Here is a 9,522-nt window from a genome sequence, read left to right as displayed (position 1 = left end):
GTATCCATTTTACGAAGAAATCTCTCTCTCTCTCTCTCTCTCTCTCTCTCTATATATATATATATATATATATATATATATATATATATATATATATATATATATATATTATATTTTATCGCTGGTGATTAACATACAGTGGTGCCCCCGTCTTGCTCAAATCCTGGGTCCGCCACTGACCATACATACAAATTATAATACATCATATAAAGCTACTCAAAGTCTCAAATCACTGAATGAAATGCTAAAGCTCAAAACGATCGACGGCTTACATAGAGTCAACGTTCGGTTTGCTTCTTCTCTCATTAGTGTAATTATGAGATGTCTTTTCAATGTATGGAAAAGAGGAAAAAATAGCTCGACAAAGCACACAGAATCGGTGTAATTACTTGTGCTTGCATGTTTTGAAAATTCCAAGAATAATCTATACACCGTTGTATATATATCTCCCACACTAAATTTATATATGTACCGTATAGCGTATAAGGACACATGTGTGTATACAATCCAAATCTTCTATGTACCATATAGCGTATAAGGACACGTGTGTATACAATAACAGAGGCAGATCTAGGATTTGATGACTATGGGTGCCACTATTTTTAATGCAAACCTATATGTTGAATAATTAAGATGTACATTCAATCTGTGAGATCATTTTAAATTAATTCGGTTCAACTTGATTTATTTTGAATTAGTTCGATTTCGTTTATAATATTTATGGTTTATAATACGTGATCACCAAACCTGATAAGCTTTAATTAATCCAATTCGATCTAATTCTCTCGATTCAAACTTTATTAAATATATGCAATAGAACAAAATTTTATAATTAGCATTTACACCCCTTCAATGTACATGTAGCTAGCATAATACTATGTCTATTGATGTCATCACTTTAAAAAAAATGGAAATCAAGAGAAATAACATCAGATAAATAAAAGGAGAAAATGATTAAAACTATATTCAAGTGAAATTTTAAGGATCTAGAAACATAAAAAAGAGGTACCAAATATATATTTTAAATAAATAATAAGAATGAGGTTGCATAAAGAGAGATAAAACACAGAAATAAAGTAATAATAGAAATTAAGAAAAAACATAAAGAAACGAAAGAAATGAGAAAAGTGAAAAAATAAGCACAAGGATAAATAACATCGGCTTTGGAAATCAATAAAAAAATAACATTAGATGGATTGAAAAAGGATTAAAATTACATTAAAATAAAATTTTGAAGATCTAGAAACAAAAAAAGTAAGAAAATATATAATTTAAATAAATAATAAGAATGGGGTTGCACAAGGGGAGAGTAAATACAAAAATAAAGAGATAAAAGAAATTAAGAAAAAGGAAGAAAGAAAATAAAGAAAAGGGTAAAAGGGAACAGGTAGGGAAAAAAGTAAATAGAACCACATCGGAACCAGGTTCTAAGCATGGGATTTTGACACTTTGACCACGGCAGGTACAATTAATATGTGACTGGGGTGCCATCCTTTAGTTATATAGCTTTTTTCTGTAAAATACCTGTACATATATAACAGTTTACCCGAGCGACCAGGTGGCGTGCCCCCAAAGCCCTACATGGATCCGCCCATGCTCGATCCAAATCTTATCCTCTAAGGATACATACCGTGAAACTTTTATCGCCTTAATTCTCTTTCCGTCCTTCCAATCAATCTCTACATCATTCTTCTTCTTCTTCTCTTTCATTGTCCAAATTCCTTCCAATTGTAAGTTTCTTTTCCTTATTTCAACAATGAGGAAATCTAAAAAGGTGTATATATATTGTATCATAGTAGGAGGCCCGTTATATATCGATCATGGTCCAAGCATTTATGTCACGATTCGGATTTTTCACCCTCGGGAGTCGTGATAACGCCTACTCGTGAAAGCTAGGCAAGCTGAGTATTACAGATTTTATTACCCTTTAACAGTTACAGATTAAGGTGTGGTCAACAACAGAATAATCAAAATAAACAGAAATGTGGAAGACAAAATCTAATAGTTTAACCAAATACAAGTACAAGAGAAATCCCACAACACAACTCTACCTAGAATTGGTGTCACAATGTCACAGACTATCTACGAATACTACAAACAGTGGTCTGAAAGATAAATACAAATCTGTCTCTGAAGTACATAAAAACTGAATGGAAAAGATAGAAGGGGATGCCAAGGCCTACGGACGTCTGCAGGTATACCTCGGGTCTCCGCTGGACTGAAGGCAGCAACCTCTCTACGGTCCAAATGCTCCAGCACAGGGATCTGCACATAGTGTAGAGTGCAGTATCAGCACAACCGACCCCATGTGTTGGTAAGTGTCGAGCCTAACCTCGGCGAAGTTGTGACGAGGCTAGGACAAGACTACCAAATAAACCTGTGCAGTTATATTATATACAACGAATATTAACGATAGAAACTAGCAATTAAAAATGGGAAGGGGAAACATGCTCGGGGGAATATCATGTACAAACAAAAATTCAGTAAAGAAGCATACGGAACACCAAAATTCAACTATAAGCAAGAATAAGGGAAACAATAACAAGTGCACGGCATCACCCTTCGTGCTTTTACTCTCGTTCTCACCATAAGAATCAATATATTCGGCACGACATCACCCTTCGTGCTTTTACCTCACATAATCATGGCACGACATTATCCTTCGTGCATTATCACTCATATCATGGCACGACATCACCCTTGGTGCTTTTACATTTACAATATCGGCACGGCATCACCCTTCGTGCATTAACACTCACTCACAAATATCACGCACGGCATCACTATTCGTGCTTTTACATTCTTCCTTACCCAAGCAACAATCACAAAGGAATTCGGGCAAAGGAATCAATAAAATTACAATAGAATCCCGGCAAGGGAACAATAGTATAACAATAATATCCCGGCAAGGAAAAATAATATCATAAGCAACAATATCCCAGCAAGGGAAACAATATCATAAAACTCTTCTCTTTTCCACAATTACTTCACAACTCAATTCTCAACTTGCACCAATGTTTTACAATGTTTAATTACCAAGAATACTTCCATAAGGCTTGTTCCACATTAGAAATTATCATATTAAGTATGGACAATACATAACAGAGTCACAACAATCATAGTACAAGACTCAATCATAGTATAAGACTCACGGGCATGCTTGACACCAACGTATAGATACTCGTCACCACACCTATACGTCGTACTCAACAATTAACACATTGCAAATAAGACTACAACTCCTATTCCCTCAAGCTAAGGTTAGACCAAACACTTGCATCAATGCCCCGAACACAATCAAACCTCAACTACCGCTTTACCTCTTGATTCCACCACCAACTCGCTTGTATCTAGTCACAATTTACTTAATAACATTAATAAATGTTAAATAAACCAATTCTAACGCATGAAAATTGTTTTTCTAGTGTTTTTCCCAAAAAGTCAAAAATCGACCCCGAGCCCGCTTGTTCCAAACCCGAAATTCGGACCAAAACCCGATTACTCATTCACCCTCGAGCCCGGATATACAATTGGTTTTGGAATCCGACCTCAATTTGAGGTCTAAATCCCCAAATTTCGATATTTCTAAGTTCTACCCAAAATTCCCAATTCCACCATGAAAACCCTAGATTCTAGGATGAAATCTTGTAAAAAGAAGTTAAGGAGTGAAAGACATGAGTTAAAAATCACTTACTTGTGTTTTGGGGAAGAAAGAGTGTCTTGAAAAATCGCCTCTTATGTTTTAGGGTTTTGAAAAATAAAAAATGACTGAAAAATCTCGTTTATATATACCCATCTCAAACCCTCACCGTTGACCGCATAAAAAGGACCGCGGCCGCGTAGCTCCACCGTGGACCACAAAATATCTAGCGTGGCCGCGAAGACATGGCCTTGCCCACCGCTGATCACGAAGACCCCACCGCGGTCGCGAAGTTTCATCGCGGACCGCGAAACCTATTTTAGAGACCTGCTACTTCTTTGAATCAGTAACAATTATTTCCTAAGTCTAAATTCACTCTCTGGCCATCCAAAACTCACCCGAGCCTTCGGGGCTCCAAACTAATCATGCACGCAAGTCTAAAAACATCATACGGACTTGCTCGTGCGATCAAATCATCAAAATAACATCAACAACTACGAATTCAACCTCAAATTCTTACAATCACTCAAGAACATTGAAATTTCCATTTTCTCTTAACTATAGATCCGTTTTATACCAAACCACTTCCGATTCTTACCAAATTTCACCGACTAAACCAAATTATTGTTTTAAACTTGTACCGGGCTCCGGAACCAAGATACGGGCCCGATACCATCAAGAAATTGCATTAATTCACTTTTTAAAGCCTTTATATTTTTCAGCAAATAATTTTCTTTAAAAAAAATTCTTTTCCCGGGCTTGAGACCTATGAATTCAATTTCGAGCATACACCCAAATCCCTTATTTTACTACGGACCCTACGAGATCGCCGGATCACGGGTTCGGGTCCGTTTACCAAGAATGTTGACCAAAGTCAACTTCAATAAATTTTAAAGGCCATTTTCCTTATTTTATTTAGATTTCACATAAAAAACTTTCCGGAAATGCAAGTGGGACAAAAAGAGATTTTTAAGGCCTCGGAACACAAAATTTACTTTCCAAAACGAGGACATCACTCCAATTCATATATGACTAATGGGGGTAAGGTGAAGCCCCTTTGAATCATACAAATGTTATGACTAAGCCTGTGAATCTTACAACAACTTCCAGAACTATCGTAGAAGTGAAAGACATACGACGAGATTTGATGTTGAAGAAAAGAGAGAAGGTGGTTCAAGCCGTATTTTATTGACTTCTGTATTTGGAATAATTAATGCTCTTTTTGCGGGGTTTTAATTATCTAGCAGTTGACAACTTGAGAATTTATATATGCTTGTACAAAGTTTAGAAATTTTCATAAAGCACTATCCTTTAGTGGTAATTTGCTATCCATAAATACCATTTGCTATATTACAAATTGTAGATACGTTTTCTGTTGTTATAAGATGTATTAGATGTATTTAAGCTACTGTATTCATGAATACAGTAGCAAAAATAGGCGTGAATCAGGGAAGTCCAACTAATCAATTGTTGTATTCGAGTGTATTCGACTGTATTCATGGCGTGAAACATGGGATTACAGCTGGACAAATTATTGTATTCGACTGTATTCACGGCGTGAAACATGGGATTACACTGTTTTTAAACAGAAAGTGAATCAATTAACATAATAGACTCCTAATATAACTCAACAAACTCAATTATAACACATAAATTTTGTATTTCCAGTTATAAAAAAGATTCTCAACCGAAAAATACCCCAAAAACATAGTAATCTTCAGAGAAATTATATAATACATCTGAATACATAAATTATATTAATTAAAAAAAAATATAAATACATTCATGGCATATAGCGGGACAGTGAATACAATAAAATACATAGAATACAACGGGATACATTGAAATACAATAAAAAAGACAGTGAATACAATAAAATACATGGAATACAGCGAGATACATTGAATTACAATGAAAAAAAGACAATAAATACAATGAAATACATGAGTGCTCATCAAATTGATACCATTGTGGAACGAAGAACTTCTACAGAGCCTATTATATATTCCTATGAGATAGAAAATAGAAAATAAAGTGAAAAATCTGAAGTCGCTGGATTTGAAACAAGCTAATCTGAATATGATTCTTTGTGGTGCATTACTAATTGAAGCAAAGAGAGAAATTTGAACTGAATAAACTGGAGTTGCAGGTTTATGGAGCCGCTGATCTCAAGAGTTCCGATGATAGTTATTGAAGGAAACCATGAGATTGAGCATCAAGTAGCAGGCCTCTCATTCCTGTCGTACTTGACAAGATTTGTTGTTCCTTTAAAGAAATCTAGCTCTAACAGTAACTCGTGTTTTCAGGGAATGGGGGAAGAGACTGACATGTATCAAAGTAGAGAGAGAAAGAAAATAGTGTAACTGAATAGCGTATTTAGTGGCTTAGGGGTAGGAGGTAACCAAAATTAGATATTTTGCTATAAACATTAAAAGGTATCTACAAAATATAATTTTTTTAAATGGTATTTATTTAAAATAAATAAGGTGTTAACCTTTGCTATAGGAGGTAAAAATTCTTATAAAGAACGATGAATGTACGATGGGTCATGTGTTTGCGTTGTGTTTTCTCACTTGTTTTAAACTTAACTTTTTTCTAATTAATCATGATTCGGATCTAATTTATGAAAAAGTCATGTCCAAGCTTTTGCTTTTACTTAAATTCTCTCAATTTGGGTACTTTTTACCTAGTAATAGATACATAAATTTTTTCATATAGTTATGTAAGTCATCCAATATCCTATTTTGTTGTATATTAGTGGTTGATTTAAATCATCTCCATAAATTTAACGTTGTTAGTTTGTGACTGGAATTATTTAGTTGAACATTCGAATAATATTATTTAATGGATCAACCACAGTCACTTAGCCTGCATTTAGATGCTTTTCCTCGTTTGATCCTCTGAATGTTGTGCCATTGTACGAAAGAAAAAAATATTAAGTGCATAATATTGGAGGGACACCACTTGACTGATGAAGTTATTCTAGCCCAGTGGTATGGAGTGTATGCGACACCGGTTCAGAGTTCAATTCCTCAACACATGCGAACCAGCCGTGTATTTTTACATGATATAATTATGTGTATGCCCGTCTAGTTGTTAAAAGGTTGTGTAGTAATGTAGTCCCTAAATAATTTTTATTTAAATAGTCTTTGTATACTTAAATAAAATGAGCTTTATCCATGCTCTTTACATAGTTACAATAATGTCAGCAAGGTACTATTGGTAGACATTTTTGTAATTTCTCTCGAATTGCCTTGGTTGACACCTCAAGCACATATTTTTAATGGGTCAACCAAGGACATTGTAGTAGGGGAGAGGGGAGAGATCATGTTATTTGTCTTGTTTGATCCTCAGACTCTGACGGTGAAGGACATAGCAAGGAAATTTTAGAAGCAATAACTATGAATTAGTAACTTTTTTGAAGGAATATAAAATAAAGTCAGTAGAAAATAATATTCAATAAAATAATAAACTAATACTATTAAATTACAGAAATAGCTGAATGCCTGACTTATGGTTCAAATGCCTAATGAAATATTTCAATGGCAAATCTCTCTACAAAAGCATGTATTACATTCACTATACTTTTGCCAGCCATGATGAACTCACTAAAACTTCAAGGAATAAACACCACAAAATTCACCGCTAGGATTTTATGGGAGACCCTTAACATACCTAACCTCTCATGGTTTGGTAAGTTTATCTTCGTGCAAATGGTTGAACATGCCTGATATTCTGAGCAACCTTAAAAATAACCTCTGAGTGGGTATGATGAATTGGTTAACACTTTCCTTTTTGTATATTTGTTATTTCAGTCATAAACCTCAATCACGACATCACAATGCCGATAAAAACAAAACAGCCTTTTAGCTTATAATCTTCTAATTGACTTGTTACTCCTCTATCAAAACTTCAATATCTTTCTCTTCTACTTTACTAAAATTAAAAGTTCATCATATATTCCCATTACAAAATTTACAAAACTTTACATTAACAATTACGCCCGCAGAATCGTAGTACCCAGGGTAATCTATAATATAGCTCCGCATCAGTGCCATTATATTAGAAATGTACTACAAAAATAATTATGCGATCAAACAAACATATATAACAAATATTATGTGCACTTTGTTAGAAATTTTTGGGAGAGCAAGAACTAAACAAACACTTAAAACTCACTATTAGAGAGGTGGAGGAAAGGATGATTTCTATTCAACTTCACTTGCTCCAAATGACTAGCATACATGGGTATTTATAGTAGAACTCCTACATGTATCTAGCCTAAACTTCATGTGTACATATTAATTAAGTCCACATGTACACACTAGTCCATACATGCCTACACTAGTTCACACATGTCCACACCTCACTCTTTTCTAACTATATGTATGAAAACACTAAATTAATGTAAACAAATCTAAACAATTGTGGACAAATGGAAACAAGTTTATTACTATTTTTAACATCCCCCTTAAACTTGTTTCATTACTCCAAGTGTCATCCTTAACTTTTGAAAGGCGTCAATCTTCAAAGGTTTGGTGAAAATATCCGCAATTTGATCTCAAGACTTCACATGCTCAAGCTCCACAACTTTATTAGATATGCAATCTCTAATAAAATGATATGCTTGCTTCTTTCATGAAATACCGGGTTCTTGGCTAAATCTATAGCCGATTTGTTGTCAAAAAAAAAACTTTGTAGCATCCTTCTGTGGTTGGTGAAGTTCTTCCAACAAGCTCTTCAGCCAAATTGCATGGCAAACACACGAACAAGCTGCTACATACTCCGCTTCACAAGTTGACAAAGTCACAATTGGTTGCTTCTTAGAATTCCATGTAAATGCAGAATTTCCAAGTAAGAAAACAAACCCAAGAGTACTTTTCCGATCATCAATATCACCATCCCAGTCACTATCACAATATCCCACGAACTTGGATTCTTTAGAAGATGAACAAAGAATTCCATAATCAAGCGTACCTTTGATGTACCGAAGTATTCTTTTGGCTACCTTTAAGTGCGAGGTAGTAGGAGTTTCCATAAAGCGACTCAGGAGTCCAACTCCAAAAAGAATATCCGGCCTTGTACATGACAAATACTTTAAGCTTCCAATAAGACTCTTGAAAAATGTGGGATTGACTCTATCTCCATCTCCATGCTTGAATGTTTTAACTCCACATTCAACAGGGGTGCTTACGGGATTGCAATTCTCCATCTTAAATTTCTTGAGAATTTCCTTTGCATACTCTCCTTGAAAAATAAAAATGACATCATTCCTCTGTGCTACTTGAATTCCAAGATAGTAGGACATTAGGCCAATGTCCGTCATCTCAAATTCTCTAGCCATTGCTTTCTTGAATTCTTCAAACATCTTTGGATTATTTCTGTAAATATCAAGTCATCTACATAAAAGCAAACAAGTAAGATGTCACCATTTTTAGCAATCTTTACATAGAGAGCATGTTCATGTGGACACTTAGAAAAACCATTTGCTAGAAATATTTATCAATTATACTATTCCAAGCTTGTGGGGATTGCTTCAACCCATATAAAGCCTTCTTTAATTTAAAGACTTTATCTTCTTGTCCTTCAACCTTATATCCCGAAGGTTGATCAATATAGACCTCTTCCTCTAATATGCCATTCAAGAAAGCTGACTTCACATCCATTTGATGGATTTTCCATTGATTTTGTGCCGCCAAAGCAATGACAAAGCGAATTGTTTTCAAACGAGCAACTGGCGCAAATACTTCATCATAGTCAATATCGGCCTTTAGCTACCAATCTTGCTTTGTACCTTTCTATTTCTCCCTTGGAATTCTTCTTTAGCTTGTACACCCATTTGACTCTAATGGTGCTTTTGCCTTTTGGAAGTGTGACCAACT

This window comes from Nicotiana tabacum, unplaced genomic scaffold (assembly GCF_000715075.1).
Source record: "Nicotiana tabacum cultivar K326 unplaced genomic scaffold, ASM71507v2 Un00048, whole genome shotgun sequence".
Classification (NCBI taxonomy): Eukaryota; Viridiplantae; Streptophyta; class Magnoliopsida; order Solanales; family Solanaceae; genus Nicotiana; species Nicotiana tabacum.
The sequence above is the reverse complement of the archived record's forward strand: the minus strand, read 5'-3'. Positions refer to the sequence as shown.